General features: G+C 42.8%; 1 protein-coding gene across 1 annotated transcript in view; it reads right to left on the bottom strand.

Annotated features, from left to right (window-relative positions):
- The window catches only part of PLEKHF2 (pleckstrin homology and FYVE domain containing 2), a 34748-nt gene extending 14823 nt beyond the window's left edge, over positions 1-19925 (bottom strand). The window contains exon 1 of the mRNA XM_034763325.1: positions 19775-19925. The gene's annotated coding sequence lies outside the window, so the exon portion shown is untranslated. The remainder of the gene's footprint in view (positions 1-19774) is intronic.
- Between the last annotated feature and the right edge of the window lie 363 nt (positions 19926-20288).

Raw genomic sequence — 20288 nt, 5'->3', positions numbered from 1 at the left:
AGGGTCCAGCGGCAGGCAATCGATGTTCTGGGATCGATTTATTGCGTCTGGTTTTAGACGCGATAAATCGATCCCGGAGCGATCCCGGAAGGGCTCGCCGTCGACGCCGGTACTCCAGCTCGGCAAGAGGAGTAAGCGGCATCGACGGGGGAGCCTACCTGCCGCGTCTGGACCCGCGTAAGTTCGGACTAAGGTACTTCAAATTCAGCTACGTTATTAACGTAGCTGAATTTGCGTACCTTAGTCCGAAGTGGGGGGTTAGTGGGGACCAGGCCAAGGGTGTGAAAAAAACAAAACTACACCCCCCTGACTGAGGCTAGGTCTACACTACCCGCCTGAATCGACGGGTAGAAATCGACCTCTCAGGGATCGATTTATCGCGTCCCATCAGGACACGACAATCGATCCCCGAATCGACGCTCTTACTCCACCAGCGGAGGTGGGAGTAAGCGCCGTCGACAGTGTGACGGATTGGATCACAGAAACCCCCTTGGGAGCTGCCACCCGATGTGCAAAGACTACCCCTGCTTCTGCTTTCCCTGCCAGCTCAGGACTCCAGCACCCTGTCTTGCTGAGCCAGACACTCCCGTCTGGCTCCAGACACAGACCCAGGGTCTGAATCACTTGTCCCAAAGCTGCAAGTTTACCTGAAAACAGCTCGCAGTAGCGTGCTTGTCTTTAGCACTCAGATGCCCAACTCCCAATGGGGTCTAAACCCAGATAAATCCGTTTTACCCTGCATAAAGCTTATGCAGGGCAAACTCCTAGATTGTTCGCCCTCTATAACACTGATAGAGAGATATGCACAGTTGTTTGCTCCCCCAGGTATTAATACATACTCTGAGTAAATTACTAAATAAAAAGTGATTTTATTAAATACAGACAGTAGGATTTAAGTGGTTCAAAGTAGTAACAGACAGAACAAAGTAAGTCACCAAGCAAAATAAAATAAAATGCGCAAATCTATGCCTAATCAAACTAAATACAGATAATCTCACCCTCAGAGATGTTTCAGTAAGTTTTTCTCAGACTGGACACCTTCCAGGCCTGGGCACAATTCTTTCCCCTGGTACAGCTCTTGTTGCAGCTCAGGTGGTAGCTAGGGGATTCTTCATGATGGCTTCTCTCCCCCTCTGTTCTCTTCCCCCCTTTATATATCTTTTGCATAAGGCGGGAACTCTTTGTCTCTCTGGGTTTCCACCCCCCCTCACTGGAAAAGCACTAGGTTAAAGATGGATTCCAGTTCAGGTGACATGATCACATGTCACTGCAAGACTTCATTACTCACTTGCCAGCACACACATATACAGGAAGACTCACAGGTAAATACAGCCATCTGCAGACAATGGGAGTCATCAAGATTCCAAACCATCATTAATGGTCCACACTTTACACAATTACAATAGGCCCTCAGAGTTACATTTTATATTTCTAGTTTTAGATACAAGAGTGGTACATTTATACAAATCAGATGATCACACTCAGTAGATTATAAGCTTTGGAATGATACCTTACAAGAGACCTTTTGCATGAGGCATATCCCAGTTACTTACATTCACTTATTACCGTATTTTCTCTAAAACTATCTCAGTTACATTATATTGACTTATTATCAAGTTTTTTATAAAACCATATAGACTGCACAACGTCACAGACAGGAAGCCGCAAAGGTCGATTTTGCCGCCGTCATCACAGCGGGGTAAGTCGGCTGCGATACGTCGAATTCAGCTACGCTATTCACGTAGCTGAATTTGCGTATCTTAAATCGACTCCCCCCGTAGGGTAGATGTAGCCTGACATAAGTCCCAGTGCAGACAGCGCTAGGTCAGCGGGAGACACTCTCCTGACGACATAGCTAACGCTGATCATTAGGGGTGGTTTAATTATGCCGGCAGGAGAGCTCTCCTGTTGGCAAAAAGCGGCTACATGGGAGCCCTTACAGCAGCACTGCTGCAGCGATACAACTGTGCCACTGTAAGGTTCATAGTGTAGACATAGATGTTTTAGCAGATACAGTAAGGCAATAAGGCTATCAATAAGCACATCAGTGTGATGTTTCTGCTAAACTGATTAGCAGTGAAGAAGTTAATGCTGACATTTAATATTTAAGAATCCAGAGTTCATCTTTCACAGCTACATCTTAAAGCTGTCTGCAGATTCAGGAATGTAAGAACTGCCTCTCTGGATCACAAAGGTCCATCTAATTCAGAGGTTCTCAAACTGTGGCCTGCAAGCTCCATTGAGGTGGTCCGAGGATAGCTCCCTCTAAGGTGCATGCCTGGGTGGCCGCACACAAGTAAATGAAGGGCCACCCAAATAAATGAGCCATGCAGGGCTGCAGTGGCCAGAGAAAGAGGCGACTTTCCCCAGCTCCAAGGCTGCATCTGCCGGGGAAAGACAGTCCTCCTTCCCAGACTCAGTTCTGTGGCAGGGGAGCGACCCCACTCCTTCCCAGCCCCAGCTCAGGGGCTACCGTGGTGGGGGAGAGAGGGAGAGGGAGAGAGAGAGACAGAGACACACACACACCCACACACACACCTTCCTTCCCAGCCCCAGCTCAGGGTCTGCCACAGCCGGGTAAGAGGGCACATCCTTTGCATTAGAAAGGTAAGACTACCGATATTAACATGAGTTGTGTGCTTTTATTTGTAGAACAAAAAAATGTTGTTTATTATTGAGTTTTTTTTATATAGCGCTTTTGTCCAAAGTGCTTTACAATAGTTAGCTAATGGTACAAACAACGTTTGGAAAGATCCTTAAGTGGTCCGCCAAGACCCTCAGCAATTTTCAAGAGGTCTGTGAAAAAAAAGTTTGAGAACCACTGACCTAATCTATTATTCTGACTAAGAGTGGCAGATACCAAACGTTTCAGAGCAGACAATTATGGAATAACCTTCCCAGACCACATCCTGAAAGAAATCTTTCCTCAAACCCCTCTTCCGGCTTTCAAACAACAAAAACTTCATCAAGCTCCCCATCAGAAGCAAGCTCCCCACAGACCAGGGTACCAAGTCAAAGCAGCACCAGCCCCTCCCAGATGAAAAACCTGTAGACATCTCCACTGTTACAATGATCCCACCAACACACATTTCAAGATCCATGAGTCCTACACATGTGGTGTATTTCATCCAGTGCACTAAATACCCCCATAACAACTATATGGTGAAACAAGAATCACTACTCTCAAAAATGAACTCACAGGAAATGATAGACAAAAAACACTACCTATGGGTGAACACTTTTCACAAAGTGATCACAAACCTTCAATACACCTTCATAAGTAGAATCTGGAAGCTTAAATCCATAACTTTGCAGGACACTTCTAAAAATCATGGATTGAATAGACACATTGGATTTATGGCTTATTACAACAATCTCTGCTAAACACCCCCACCTCTGCAGCTTCCTCTCCCTCCATGACTGGAGAGGTGTTAATGGGCCACTTCACCTTTGATGCTCTCTTGAAATGTGTTAACTTATGCAAAACAATCTGTTCTACCTTGTACTTAGCTGAGACACCAAGTACTGTACATTCCCCAGACCTGAAGAGCTCCGCGTGAGCTTGAAATTTTCTATCTCACCAACAGAAGTTGGTCCAAAAGACATTACCTCACGCATGTGGTCTCATTTTCTACTGTCATACTATTAAGATTATTATTTTACTATTTTTCCCCTTGCCCTCACTTGTAGATCATGATAGCCATCATTGTCCAATTTCAACTTTTACAGTAAAATGTCTCCCCTGTACGATATACAATCTATTTTAAGAGGACAGATACAGTTTTCACTCAAATATAACTAATAACTGACACTCTGTACCTCAAAGTAGCACCCTGGACCCCCCATATTCACCACTGTCATGTGATATAACAAGTAAACATTTATGCATAAGGTAGGCAACACTGATATCTCGACAGTCAAATGGTAGTACAAGAAGCCTAACAACATCAGACAGAAAATGTGACGAAGAAATTAAGAGAAGGATACAGCTTGGGGGAGGTGGGGAGGGGGGAATGTATTCAACAACTTCCAAGGCTACTGAAAGTTCAAACTGCACATACACACTAAATTACTAAGTGCTCCTCTATGGATGGGAGAGCTGGACTCAAGAAGCACATAGACAACTCAGTCTTGGTGTTATAGAAGAATGTTAAAAATTAGCTGGATAACCAGAACTATGAACAATGAGGTGATGAGAAGGTTGGATTTAAAAAAAAAGAGCAGAGTTTCCTACTCTCCACTGGCAAGTAGATTATATTTTATATATATATTTTTTAAAGGTCTAGAAAGGAGGAATCCTGAAAATTAAAGTCAGTGTTCAGATACACATTTTCACCTATCCAGCACACTTTAAATGGTGCAAATATGTACACACGATATGCCTTTTACACTCATTTATTTTACTTGTTTTCCAGTTTCATAGAACAAGTTAGAAATTTTAATCTGAACAATTTTGTTCACAATATTATCGAGACTGTTAATGACTCCATCTGTAGCCAGGAAATTTAGAAAGATAATTTACATAACCCTCTCCAACGCCATATTTGGCAAACATCATGCGACTAGTGTAGGCTTTGTGTTTATGAAACAGCATCAGTAATTTCAGCTCAGTTTTGGGAAAGTTTGCAAATTAAGACCCAGTGCTGCAAACTCTTGTGCAAGTGATCAACTTAACACATGCAAGTGCTCCCATCCTTGTTATGCATGGATCTGATCCAACTCAAATTAAAGTCAATGGAAAGAATTTCACTGCTTTTGCTGCAAGCTGGATGGCATCCCAAATGGGTATTTGCAGAACAGAAACCTTAATGTTGCTACAATATATGGCTAAGGAAAGGGAACCCATAGTCAAAACATTTGTTTTAAATCCTAAAATAAGTTTAACTTTTTGCAGCATTTTGCAGAACCATGGAAGCACTAGTGCAGGGGTTCTCAAACTGGGGGTTGGGATCCCTCAGGGGGTCGCCAGGTCATTACATGGGGGTGTCGCCAACTGTCAACCTCCACTCCAAACCCGGCTTGCCTCCAGCATTTATAATGGTGTTAAACATATTAACCAGTGTGTTTAACTTATTAGGGGAGGTCGTACTCAGAGGCTTGCAATGTGAAAGGGGTCTCCAGTAAAAAAGTTTGAGACCCACTGCACTAGTTGCCATAACATTCTGAACTATAGAATAAAAAAATTAAATCTAGATTTGCAATATCTTTACAAACGTTGCCAGACTCATTTTGTAAGCATTTATTAATCAGATTTGATTATATATCTATATATACATACACACACCAGTTTACATTATGTAACTAATTATGATGTTAATGCAACACAAATACAGTAGAACCTCAGAGTTACAAACACCAGAGTTACAAACTGACCAGTCAACCACACACCTCATTTGGAACCAGAAGTACACAATCAGGCAGTGGAGGCCACACACAAAAAAGGCAAATACTGTACAGAACAGTACAGTGTTAAATGTAAACTAAAAAATAAAGGGAAAACTTAAAAAAAAAAATGACAGGGTAAGGAAACTATTTCTGTGCTTGCTTCATTTAAATTAAGATGTTATAAGCAGCATTTTTCTTCTCCATAATAAAGTTTCAAAGCTGTATTAAGTCAATGTTCAGTTGTAAACTTTTGAAAGAACCCACCATCACGTTTTGTGCAGAGTTACAAACATTTCAGAGTTACTAACAACCTCCATTCTCAAGGTGTTCTTAACTCTGAGGTTCTACTGTATGTCTAAGTTACCCATTAATATAAGGCCTACCATAAAACCTCTCAAGTAAAAGATTTATCAAATTACATTTTCCCTCATGTACTTCAGGTCAGAAACTGACTAAATGTATTAAAGGCTTTCAGTGACTCAAAGTCATTGAAAAACAGAAGTTGGTCCCAAATGCACAAAGTAAAAGATAATACTGCTTTGTATGCTTGAAGCAGGAACAGTGTCTTTAATCTCTCTACAGTAACATGATAAACAAATGTTTATTAAAACAAACCTTTTCATTCCACTCTTATACATAAAAATCAGGTATCTAGAATACAAGGAAGATGCTTATTTATTTTGGCACTTCTAAACTATACACACCTACTTTCAACTAAGCTTCCTGTATGTTAAAAATAAAATACTTGACTGCCTTTAATCTTTACCTCCAAGAGAACACATTTCCCAGACACCTGAACGGACGTCTAATCCATAATAATGTAATAGTAAAGGAATACTTTAATGTAAACAACTGTATTATTTAATGTAATGCAGAGAACCTTACCTTCTCTCAATGTTATGAATTGCCTACATTTACAGACATACACTTCTGATTTTCTTTACTGGGCTTGCACTCTTTGGTGCCACGCTGTAGGAAACATGGGATTGCCAGGGAAGATTAACTCAACTCTGTGACAAAAGAATGTTGCTTACCAGTAAGCGCTCTGCCACACAAGTTCAAGAGTGTTTTTGTAATCATTTCATGACTCACCTGACTTGGTTCAACATAGCTGCTGTGTTGTCAAAATTCAACCATGTTTGTTGTAGCCAGATCAGATAAGAGTCATGAAATGGTTACAAAAAGAGAGAGTTGTAGCCTGGAAGGGCCCTCACTTGTAAACAGTCATAATTTGCTGAAGAAGAACTTATTTAGCCGTTTAGGCAGTTCCAAAATTCACACAGTGAGAACACTAAGAAATGCAAGTTGAGACAGCATGTCTAAACCAATGAATACACAATGATTTGGGCATAATTCAGTGCACATGCCAATTTTTTAAGTGTACAAAAGTGTCTGGCCATTCACATAACAACTCAAGGTGCGAAACTATGATAATCAGAGGATACCACCACCATATCGGTCCCACAATTCCAGACATTCTCACAGATGGAAACTGGGCCCAAATGCAGTAGCAAGAATGCTAAACACACACACACAATTTTAGCTTCCATTTCTGACCTGGTGGGATCAGTCTCTTTCGACCTGCAAACAGTAACAGAAAGCTGAACCAGTATAAAAAAAAATTTCTACTTTCAAAAACAGCCACAGTACAATATTTCTACAATATTGTTAGATGGCCAACATGGCTAATCTAATCATCTGCTTAACGGGGTTGGAATATTGTTGAAGCATTGTTGCAGAACACTTGCAAAGCAATGTTATGTGATACCAGGGCATTCCGTTTGCAATCACATTTACTCACTTTGTATAGATTAACCTTGTAGTGTGGACATGACTGTGGCCGTGTCTACTCCAGGGATGGGTACCAAAAAAAAAAAATTCTATCAGAGCTAACACTAATTAAATCAGTAAGAGCCATAACGTAAACAGGTTACCATGGCCAGTCCCATTTAAGTTAAGCCTATTGAAAGCAGAGGTAAAAACAAAGGTCTAGATACAAAAGCCCTGTCTACACCAGGGCTCCCAGCAGTTCAACTGAACAAGGTGGAAAACTCCTCCAGGGTAGGCAAGGGGTCAATAGATAGCTCCGTCATGACTTCACTGTACAGAATGCCAATGGTATCATGCCATATATTATGGATTTTTCACTCTGGACCTCTGAATGGAGACCATTAAATACCACATCTTTAGTGAGTTGGCCGAGGTCCAAGTGCTGCAACCACAAAAGCCCACAATCCCTACTCATGAGAACATTCAGCAACATTTAGAAGACTTAATCCAACCACTGTATTGCTCTATCTTGATCAAGAAGCTCAAAAACAGCCTATTGAGTTACTGCAAGGACTTCCAGTCCTTCACACACACCAACAGCTGCCACAACTATTCACAACAACTGAAAGAGTAGCTCTAACAACAATGCTGTCAATGCCTCTTATCTCAGCCTCCAACATAAGGGGCTTATACAGTTGTAGTTGTGACCTATCTCCTGAAAAAAATAGCTTATGGTCACGACAGTGCTCCTGGTCTAAGAGGAATAGTCTTAAAATCACTTTCACATACAGATTTCCAGCACAGGTGTACAATGAAAGTCAGTCTGTGGGAGTTCAACACTGACAGCTAATGATAGCTAGGTCGGCGATTAAAAAAACAAAACAAAACACCCCTCAATAATTTTGAGCCTTCAGGACATGCGCACACAGCTAGTCCATCTAATCATATTAATTTCTTACTATCATCCTCATCTTCCATCCTACCGCTTATCATTCACTTGCTGTGTCCTATTTTGAAGGTCTTTAGAGCAGGACTATTTTCTTGTGTGTTTGTATACCATCAAATACATAATACAACTATACTCACACAGTTGAGTCTGTCCTGCTCACTCCATATGACACACTTGAAGAGGAGCAAAGGAAAAATGTGTCAAATTTTGTTCCCCATATTACAAAATCGGGAAGGCTAGAGGCAAGTTAACTTTCCTTTTTTACACAATTAGTGGTATAATACGTTGCAGTCTTCTTCTGTTCTAAGAAGTTGCTTTCTGAAAAGTTTCAAGATGTGGAGTACAGCATAAAAGTCCTGCATTTCATACTCTCATCCACTTAACGCATGCAAATAACTCACTACATTAATGGAAAGGCATGTGTATTAGGAAGAATGATGCAACTGAGGAGAGGCCTACACCTCCCACTTCCACAGAATGTACTCAAAATGCTCCATCACCAATGGCAATGAGATTCATGCTGCTGAGCACCCTCAACATCTTGACGCTAGCAATAACTTGTTTGTCAGACTATTTCTACAGTTTTAGATTGCACTCCAATTACATTTACTTCATTTTTGGTAGACTATTATAGGAAAGGGGATTTCTCTGATTTTTAGTAAAATGTCTGTCACTAGAACAGAGGTGGGCAAACTACAGCCACATCCGGCCTCAAGCCCCTCCTGCCCGGCCCCTGAGCTCCTGGCCCGGGAGACTAGCCCCCTCCCCCGTAACCTCAGTTCACTGCGCCGCTGACACAATGCTCTGAGCAGCGGGGCTGCAAGCTCTTGCCAGGCAGCGCAGCCTGACCCGGTGCTCTGTGCTGCGCAGTGGCATGGTTGGCTCCAGCTGGGCGGCACGGCTATAGCACTACCAGCCACCGGGGCTCCGGGCCGTGCGGTAAGGGGGCAGGGAATGGGAGGGGGAGTTGGATAGAGGGCAGGAGAGTTTGGGGTGGTGGTCAGGGTGCAGGGGTGTGGATAGGGGTCAGGGCGGTCAAAGGGCGGGGAACAGGGGAATTGGATGAGGCGGCGGGCAGGCAGTCAGGAAGGAGGGGGGATTGGATGAGGCGGCGGGAGCGGTGGATGGAGCGAGGGGGCCAGCAGAGGGTAAGAAGCGGGGGCGGGGGGGTCAGATAGGGGGTGAGGGCCGGGCCATGCCTGGCAGTTTGGGGAGGCACAGCCTCCCCTAACCGGCCTGCCATACAATTTCGGAAACCCGATGGGGCCCTCAGGCCAAAAAGTTTACCCACCCCTGCACTAGAGGACATTCTGAAGCAACATTTTGACAAACAATGACTTAAGAGTATTGACTAACTTTAATTGTAAGACCCTGCTAAGATCTCAAAGTTATCTGAACTGGTACAATCAAACTAGTGAAGAGGCTATATGTCAGTGGTTCTCAAACTCCCCCCCCCCCCCCCCCCCCCATGGACCACTTGAAAATTGCTGATGGTCTTGGCGGACCACTTAATGATCTTTCCAAATGTTGCTTGTACCGTTAACTAACAATTGGCAAGCGCATTGGATAAAAGCACTATATAAAAAAACCTTAATAAACTTCTTTTGTTATACAAATAAAAGCACACAACTTATATTTTAATATCACTAGTCTCATCTTTCTAATACAATGGATGTGCCCTTTCTCCCCCAGCCCGCAACCTGGGTCTGCAAAGGAGCAAGGGAGAGACCCCCCCGCCCACAGAGCTGAGGCTGGGAAGGAGAGCTGTCTCTCCCTGTCAGCTGCAGCCCTGGAGCTAGGGAAAGTTGTGTGTCTTTCTCTGGCTGCCACAGCCCTGCACATCCCAAATTCCTCCCACCCCCTCTTCTCACCTCACTGCACCCTCCCACCTACCCACTAATCCCCCCAAGGCCACCACCTCACCTTACATGTGCATCCTCTCCAGGGTCCAGGCACCTAATTACTGGAGCCACACCTGCGCAGCTCCACTAATTAGGTGTGCGGCCACCCAGGTGCACATCTTAGAGGGAACTATCCGCGGACCACCTCAATGGAGCTCGTGGACCACAGTTTGAGAACCTCGGCTATATGTGAATATTCCAGTAAACTATTTTCTAGGTCTTGCCTCAAAATTACTATATATAAAAAGGAAAACCCCAGTATTTCAAGTCCACAAATTTCAGAGGTTGAATTCCATTTTTATACAATATGCAGAAGTCATGGTACATTCTACTGAATTACATGCTAGATAATGAGCCCTACAAATTTTTTTTTTAAATCCATGCAAGCAACTACCTCTATAAAATGAAGTATTGCACTTCAAGAAAGGTTTTTAAAACTCAACAGATGAGTGTCTTTGTTTGTAAAGTGAAAACAAATATGCTAGAGAGAAATTATTTATTTACTCTAACACTACTGAGATTAAAGACTATCCAGACCATGCAGGAGAAAAATACTCAAAACAGTATTAACATCAGGGTGGATAAAAATAAAATAAATAAAAATATTGTTTTTATTTACATCCTTTTTTTATAAAATGCTTTTTTCCTCAAAAAGCATATCTAAAGAGTTTTAATAAAGATATAATGTATCTTTAAGATATCTCATCATGGAATAGGGATTATAAATTCTAATTCTAGAATATGAGACAATATATTTATGTAACATTTAAGAAAAGTTTTGTAAATGAGTTCCAATAGTTCATGGATTAGGGACCCAATTTTATGGGGTTCCACAGGCTTCTGTATAGATTATTTAGGTTAATCTTTCTATCTACCCAATGGGATTCGGTGCTCAGTCTAGAAGATACCAGAGATGCTTAGTTTTGCAGTTCTCAAACTGTGGATTTGTCTCTCCAGAGGTAACATGCTTGTTAACAGCAAAAATGTTTTAAAATGAATAAAGTAAATAAATAGAGGTGAGAAATAACAGACCTCAACTCTATTGTCCCTCTGCAAATTTGTGTACACAGAGTCAATCCCTTACCTCTCTCTAAAGTTTCAAAAAGTTCAATGAATAGAAGATTGTTGGGGGCGGAATAGCGCTGGACAAGAAGTCCGGAGATAAATGTGAGAAGTGAGGGACGTATGCTTGCTATGTTAAAATATTATATGTTTGATGTTGAAGAAAAAAAATCCAGAATACTTAACGTTGTTGTTTTAGTTAAATAAAACAATTTAAATGTCTGTCTGGTGATGTTCTCCTCCTAATACAGCATGGCAAGAAAATCCTCCAAATATTAATGATTAACCTGTTGAATTGGAGATATTTATGAAGTGATTGGGAGGTGAACTATCTGCTTCAATTACCTTTGGTAAATGAAATAACCAAACAATCATTCATTTTCTGATATAGCTGTAAAACTAATCTGAAAAGTTTTCAAAATAAATCACAGTTTAAAAAACGTAGAGTGTGTACCTTCTAAAAATGAAACCTACATCTATCTCTGAGTTGTGAATAATATGTTGGTTGTTATAACCTTAAAACAAGAATGCACTTTTATGTAGAAAACCACAATTAAATCGAGTTTTCCTGACTCATGCTTTAAATCAAATCCACCCTGATTAACTAAAAAGAGCATTACTGTGCAAAATTGCAGCCCTAATTCTGCAAGCCGCCAAATAAGCAATTCATACTCATTCAAGCAGTTCCATTTACCTCAACAGGATTGCTCATATGAATAAGAATTTGCAGGACTTGACTTGTTAGTACAGCTATTATCATGACTTATAAAAACATTACAACATTCTTCAGTGTGATAAATATATTTTTCCACACTCTACAGATATCCCTTTTCTCCTCCATCACTATTAAAACAATTACTTGTAATATCACTTGTGCTCCAAGTAATTTAGACAACACATCATACATTTTTGTACTTCTTTAGGGGAAAAAAAGGACAACTTTTTAAGCTTAGGTTGTTCCATTTCAAAAGTAAGTTTTGTATAACAACCTTTATTCCCTTTTCAAACAAAATAAACTCTGAAAATTTAATCGGAATTAAATTAAATTATTTAATTTACCTGTCCATACAGTCGACAACAGCGCCCTAACTGGATATCATTATTGCTTTTACAAATCATATGAAGTAATTGAAAAAAATAAGCTTAACCACTAAAATTATTCTGAAGTCAATGAAAAGATGAAAAGTATGTTGCCATGGAATGTAGTTATTTACGATACTGCTCTTTTTCTTCTAGTGGGAAAGCAGGACTTCATTCTGAGTATTTTAGATTGAACAGCAGTTTACTGTATGTAAGGGAATTCTAGGGTTGACCCCAACCAGGATATGGCTACACAGCCAAAACTACACACGAGCTAGCTTGAATCCAGGTAACTATGGCAATAAAGAAAGTGTGTATTAGAGCTACTATTGTCTTCTCAAGTCTGCAGACAACCTGAAACACCGGCTCAGATGAGTGAAGCTCTGAGCCACCTCACCAACACTAATCACACTGGTGTGTGTTAAAAGCTATATTTTAGCTTAACAACATTTTATCATTAACTATTTCACTGCTGATCATCTTAGACAGATGGGTGAGATTTTTAAAATTCCTACAGTGAGAAAAATGCAAAGAAAGGAAAGAGAACTTAGAGGAATTCAGACTAGATACAAGGCCTAAGTTTTAAACAGTGAGGGTAATTAACCACTAGAACAACTGATTGGGATTCATAGTGGATTCTCCATCACTGGCTAATTTAAATCACGACTGGATCTTCCCCCCCCCCCCCCTCCTTTTCCTCCTCCTTTTTTTTTTTTTTAAAAGAGATGCTCTAGGAATTATTTTGGGGAAATTCTATGCCTGTGTTACATAGGAGGTCATACTAGATGATCAATGGTCCCTTCTGGCCTTGGAATCTATGCTGAATGTGACAATAAGATATTGAATAATGGTAATAAATAAAAGTTTAGTTACTAGATAGAAGGCCAGGTTGCTTCCCCCCGGAACTTTGTACAAACTCCCACTGACATTAGTGCAGTGGTCCCCAAATTTTTTCAGTCACAACTCCCCTTGCCCAGTCTGCACCCCCCACCCCGGGTGCCACGATCAATTGCCAGGGCCAGGAATGGGGCCAGAGCTTGGAGCGGGAGCCGTGAGACAGGGACCAATCCAGATCTCGGGCCGTGGCCAGGAGCTGAGCCGGGGCTGGGTGGTACTCCTTCCCCTGTCCTTGTGCGGGTTGACCTGGACCCCACTGCACCCCTCCTCCCGAACGTTTCTCTGCACCCTTCTCGGGAGGCACGCCCCATAGTTTGGGGACCACTGCCTTCGTGAGAGATCGACTGTTAATCAAGGAGGTATGTAACCCTAATTTATATCCCAGCCCACAACTCATAATTAAAAATGGAATTCAGTCCTCTTTACAGAATGAACACTCCTGTCATCAATGCATATTAGAAAAAAAAAATCTTAGCTTCTCAATTCTGAATGACACAAGGGAGGAAACTAATCCAATTTTCTCCTCATGCCAAGCCTCTACAGCTCAGTTTTGATTTAGAATTTAAGTGGCTCTATCTACCTAGCTTTGTTTGCAACACTAACCTCTTAAACCCTTTGTGGCAGTGGTCGCTCAGGGCAGGTCTACACTACGGCCAGGATCGACACTCTGAGATCAATCCACCGGCGGTTGATTTAGCAGGTCTAGTAAAGACCCGCCAAATCGACTGCAAATCGCTCTCCAGTTGACCCCTGTACTCTACCCCCGACGAGAAGAGTAAGGTAAGTCGACAGGGTGTAGACCCCACGGTAACTTGACCTAAGGTACGTCGACTCAAGCTACAACTTCAGCCCAAGCCCAGAAGTTTATACAGCAGTGAAATAGCCCCACAGCCCAAGCCTCTTGAGCTCGAGTCGACTGGCACAGACCAGCCGCAGGTTTATCTTTGCTTTGTAGACATACTCTAAGTCTACTTATAAGGCCTAGTTCCACCAGGAGGCAATAATCAGCCACCCCAATGTGAAGAGCATAACTAACTGGTGTTTTATCCCTTACTTGCAGGTGATGGAGGCTAAGTCCCATCATACCCCTCTAAGAGCCATGTGATATATTTTCCATGTAAAAAAAAAAAAAAAAGAATGTGGGGTTGATGCAATTAGTGATTCATATTCAGCACACCGTGGACTGCCGGATTCAGTATAAATGCCATTTAGAGCCAGTAACTGTAATACTCAAAACAAACTCCTGGAAATATACAGTTTTTAATTAGTCGACCCAAAGTACAGGAAGCCATTGAAGTGGGCAGTCATAACGGAAATAAGATTCTCATTTTGCACTCAACTCCTTAACCACTCTTCAATTAAAAGTTAACTCTAAAAATATAATTAAAATTATAGTTTAAATTCAAAACTAAAGATGCTACTTTCTCATATTGTTGTGTCCACGCACTGTAGATCATCTGTAGCAACACCACATACTAATGAGACCCATGAAAAATAATGTTCAAAGAAATACACATCTCACAGAATCATAGGACTGAAAGGGAACCCGAGAGATCATCTAGTCGACTCCAGTCCCCTGCACTCACGGCAGGATTGAGTACTATCTAGACCATTCCTGACAGGTGTTTGTCCAACCTGCTCTTAAAATTCTCCAATGATGGAGATTCTACAACCTCCCTAGGCAATTTATCCCATTACTTAACTACCCTCACAGGAAGTTTTTCCTAATGTCCAACCTAAACTGCCTTTGCTACAATTTAAGACCATTGCTTCTTGTCCTAGCCTCGGAGGTTAAGAAGAACAATTTTTCTCTGTCCTCCTTGTAACAAGCTTTTATATACTTGAAAACTGTTATGTCCCCTCTCAGTATTCTCTTCTCCAGACTAAACAAACCTAGTTTTTTCAATCATCCCTCACAAGTCATGTTTTCTAGACCTTTAATCATTTTTGTTGCTCTCCTCTGGACTCTCTCCAATTTGTCCACATCTTTCCTGAAATGTGACACCCAGAACTGGACACAATACTCCAGTTGAGGCCTAATCAGTGTGGACTAGAGCGGAAGAATTACTTCTCCTGTCTTGCTTACAACACTCCTGCTATTACATCCCAGAATGATGTTTGCTTTTTTTTTTGGCAAAAGTGTTACACTGTTGACTCATTTAGCTTGTGAACCCCAGATCCCTTTCCACAGTACTCCATCCTAGGCAGTCGTTTCCCATTTTGTGTGTTCACGTTTGTTCCTTCCTAAGTGAAGTGTTTTGCATTTGTCCTTATTGAATTTCATCCTATTTACTTCAAAGCATTTCTCCAGTTTGTCCAAATCATTTTGAAGTTTAATCCTAGCCTCCAAAGCACTTGCAACCCCTTTCAGCTCGGTATTGTCCACAAACGTTAAGTGTACACTCTATGCCATTATAAATCATAGATGAAGATATGGAACAGAACCAGACCCCAAACTGATCCCTGCAGGACCCCACTGGATATGCCCTTCTAGCTTGACTGTGAACCACTGATAACTACTCTCTGGGAATGGTTTTCCAACCAGTTATGCACCTACCTTTTAGTAGCTCCACCTAGGCTGCATTTCCCTAGTTTGTTTATGAGAAGATCATGCAAGACACTATCAAAAGCCTTAAAGTCAAGATATACCACATCAACTGCTGCCCCCCATCCAAAACGCTTGTTAAGCCTATCAAAGAAAGCTATTGTGTTGGTTTGACATGATTTGTTCTTGACAAATCCATGCTGACTGTTACTTACCACGTTATCTTCTAGATGTTCGCAAATTGATTGCACAATATTTGCCCCTTTCCAATCCTCTGGAACCATTCTGGTCTTCCATGACTTTTCAAAGATAATCATTAATGGCTCAGATATCTTCTCAGTCAGCTCCTTGACTATTCTAGGATGTATTTCATCAGGACTTGGTGATTTTAAGACATCTAACTTGTCTAAGGCTATATGTCTACACTAGCACTTTTGTCAGTAAAGCTTTATTCACACCCCGAGCGACATAAGTTACACTGACAGATGTGCTGGCATGGATAGCACCGTGTCAGTGGGAGACGCTCTCCCGCTGCTATAGCTGCTGCCGCTCATCAGGGGTGGTTAAATTATGCCAACAGGAGAACTACATACACAGGAGATCTTACCTTGCATTGGTACAGCAGTGCCACTGTAAGGTCTCTGGTGTAGACACAGCCTATGTAATTTTTAACTTGTTCTTTCCCTATATTAGCCACTGATCCTACCAAATTTTCATTGGCATTCACTATGTTAGATTCACTACTAACCTTTCTGGTGAAAACTGAAACAAAAGGGTAATTTAGCACTTCTGCCATTTCCACATTTTCTGTTATCATTTTTCCCTTCATCTCTGAAGTCCATCACTAACAATAACCAATTAAACTGCACAAATCTTGAAGTTGAGCAAGTATTTGAGTTTCTTATTTGGGAAAAGGGAGGAAGTAGTCAAAAATTTGTTTATCAGTTTAATCTTAGTCTCACTTCCCTAGTTGTGTTAATTCATCTTGTTTTAATTTAAAATGTTAGATGCATTACAAACTCAAATAACTTATTTGGCAGTATTAGACCTCAGTCTCTAGAGTAACCAAACAAATTTAATGAATATGAAGTCTTATGATGCTTCTAGACCATTATGGTCAATTTACTCAATGTATTAAAGGAATCCTTAATCCATAGTTCCAGGTATGTGCAGTAGCTTTGCTTACTAAAAATACTTATGAAGTCAAGGATTAAAATCAGTAGCTGGGCAGCAGCCGTATTTCTAAATAACGTGGGACATTTTAGACTAAAAAAGTAGCCAAGTAGTACTTACTAGGAGTGCAATTCATTGTTCCCGAACATAGAAAAATATCATTAAGTATTCACAAAACCAAAAGAGAAAAAAGCAACTGAAAGTAATATTCTCTCTTTTGCCTTATTTTAAAGGTATAATGATTAAGTCTTTTTTCTTGAATTGCTTTCAGAATAACGCAGTGGTTCTCAAACTTTTTTTACCTGTGACTCCTTTCACCCAGCAAGCCTCCGAGTGCAACCCCCCCCTTATAAATTAAAAACATGTTTTTATATATTTAATACAATTATAAATGTTGGACGCAAAGCAGGGTTTGGGGTGGAGGCTGACAGCTCGCGACCCCCCATGTAATAGCCTTGTGACCCCTTGAGGGGCCCCAACCCCCAGTTTGAGAACCCCTGGAATAACACATCACATTTAAAATTAGACTGTTTCAACAGATCAAATATATACTTCAATATACAAATTACAGAAATGCTATCAAATTTAGTCATGTTGACAAACTGAAGATTCAGGCAGTTTTACAAATTTTTTTTTGGTAATCATATCGAACTGTTTCAAACCTCTTTAAATTTAACCATTTATTCATAGATTTAGAGGTAAGTAGCTGCCCTGGATGAACTAAAAAGACAAGGTGGGTGAAAATGTCTTTTCTAGAACCAACTTCTGTTGATGAAAGGGACAAGTTTTCAAGCTACACATAGCTCTTTTTTCAGGTCTGGGAAAATACAACTAAATACAAGGTGGAACTTAGTTTAGCATAGCAGTCAACACACACTTTAAGGCCAGGGCTACACAACAGACCTACCGACCTATATCCACACCACTGAGCGACGTAATTAAAATGGCCTAATTCCCTGTGTAGACACCACTATGTTGATGGGAGAGTTTCTCACGCCAGCATAGCTACCACCTCTCAGGGAGGTGGATTAAACTACACGAACGGTAGAAGTTCTCCCATCGGTGTAAGAGCATCTTCACTAATGTGCTGCAGCTGCACTGCTGTAGCACTGGCTGTGAAGACAAACCCTAAGATGTTTCCCAGACCTGAAGAAGAGTTGTGTAGCTCGAAAGCTTGTCTCTTTCATCAACAGAAGTTGGTCCAATAAGAGATATTACCTCATCCACCCTGTCTCTAAAATCTATGGGACCAACATGGCTACAACAACAACTTTAAACAGATCACATTTATGCAAAGTCCTCAAATTAAGCAGTGCCAGATGATTCAGGGGGCCTGGGGCAAAGCAATTTTGGGGGCCCCTTCCATAAAAAAAAGTTGCAATATTATAGAATACTATATTCTCGTGGTGGCCCCTGCAGGGCCCGGGGCAAATTGCCCCACTTACTCCCCCCCACCCCTGGGTAGCCCTGAAATTAAGTAGTGATAAATATTTGATTACTTATCTTCCATTTGCTATGTTTATTCAAATGCCTTCATGGAAACCCACAGGAGATGAGAGTAACAATAAATGACGTACCAATTAAGGATTGTGTTTAACGGAAACTTCATACTGATTTGACCAGCCAACATCTATCTGTTCTTTTTAAAAACTTCATATATACAATGTGGCCAGGAACTGAATGCTGGTGTAAATCCTACATACTATTGCATTTGTCTAGAAATCCTTGTATTTATATAATGCTTAGGCAATATGACACACAGGCAGATCCCCACACTCACATGGAGACCCACTGAATTCAAGGGTATTCCACATTTGCACAGGGGTCTGTCCACACACACCAGGCTGCAGGCTGGTCTGTATAAGCACTGTATATCAATAGATATATATGCAGCTCCAAAGAAATACCTCTTCTGGCAACTGGCATTTACTGAGCTACAGAACATATATTTGCTTCAAGGGATAAGTTACAACATGCATCATGAATTTTTACCCACTATATACTTAAGCACTCTCTCTTTTTAAAGAGTTAGCAGGGTAGTTTAAAAGAGACACAATCCCTACATGATTGTCACAACCCCGAAAAAAAACCCAACCAAGATTACACAAATGTAATCATTTCTTTCAAGAAAACAATCTGTCCTGCAAAATACTGTGCACAAACCCCAAATAAATCCCTAAACCCAAATATTTATTTCCACACAGCTACACAGGATTTGGGGGGTTTAGTTTGAATATGGGGTGATTTATAAGTGAAGTGAAACAACAAATTCAGACAACTAAAGACTATGGGCCCAACCCTGTTCCCATTTAAGCGAGTGAGAGGTTTACCTGCGGCTGCCGCAACCACAGGGTCCTTTCGAAGTGACAATAAATACAGGGGAGCTCGCTCGCTCCCCTTCAGTCACAATCCACTCCCACAACCGATACTGTCAAGTTACAGGGAGTCTCCCCCTCCTGCAGCCCAACACTCGCATCCCCGCAGCGCGGAACCCCCGGGCCAGCCGGCCAGGGCAGCAGGGGGCTCCGGGCACTCGGTACACGCTCTACGGGGAGGCAGGACTGGAGTCCCGCCCGCTGGCACTGCCTGCAGCGGAGCTAGGGGTGAGTAACCACCGGCCCGGGATGGGCACGGAGCACCTACAACTCCCAGCGCTGTCGCGCCCGAGCCCCCCCATTGCCGCCCCGCACGGGGCTAGGGCTGGGGCCAGCGCCAGCACCTTGCCCTGCGGAAATGCGGGGGAAACGCGTCCCCACCGACCTCCCCCAGGAGCAAACTCCCGCGGGCGAAGTTTGTCGGTCGAGATCCCGCACCCGAGGACGGGGTCGCGCCCTGCCCACCCCCACAGGGGCAGCTCCCGAGCCAGCCCGGCGACACGGGCTCCCAACATGGCCGCGGAGCAGCGGCCGGAGCCCAGGCAGCGAGAGCCCGCAGGGAAAGTTTGCCCGCCGCCGCCCGCCTGGCTCCTGCCACAGCCGAGCCTGCCGGTGCCTCGAGGACCGCGCTACTTACTCCGGGGGAGCCGGCCCGGCGCGCGCAGCTCTCTCCGCTCGGGCCCCAGCTGCGCTCGCTCCTGCTAACTGCCAGCCGCGTCCCACAGCCGCCCAGCCGCGCTCACACATAACCGTCCCTGGCCGCAGCTGCGGGAGGACGGGCTCCAGGGGCCCCGCCCCAGCCCTTGGGATCTAGGGGGAGGGGCCACCGCCGCCATCGCCATCTTGGGAGAGGAGGGGAAGGGCTTCGCGGCGCTTGGTTGGGTGTGGGGACGAAGAAGCTCAGGAGCTTCCCCTCGGGCTCTGAGCTGTGGGGAATGGGCGAAAGAGTCAATCCCCTCTTCCCACACTCACTGGAGAGTCTCCACCTCCTCACAGACCTGCCTCTCCCCCTGGAGAGTCCTCCCTAGAGCCCTGCCCCGTCACTCTCTGGAGACTCGCCACTCGCCCCACAGACCTGCCTGCCCCCCACCCCCTTCACTCTCTGGAGAGTCCCCCCTACACTCAGTGGAGAGAATCCCCTGTACAGAGCT

This window comes from Trachemys scripta, chromosome 2, assembly GCF_013100865.1.
Source record: "Trachemys scripta elegans isolate TJP31775 chromosome 2, CAS_Tse_1.0, whole genome shotgun sequence".
Taxonomy (NCBI): domain Eukaryota; kingdom Metazoa; phylum Chordata; order Testudines; family Emydidae; genus Trachemys; species Trachemys scripta.
The sequence above is the reverse complement of the archived record's forward strand: the minus strand, read 5'-3'. Positions and strand labels throughout refer to the sequence as shown.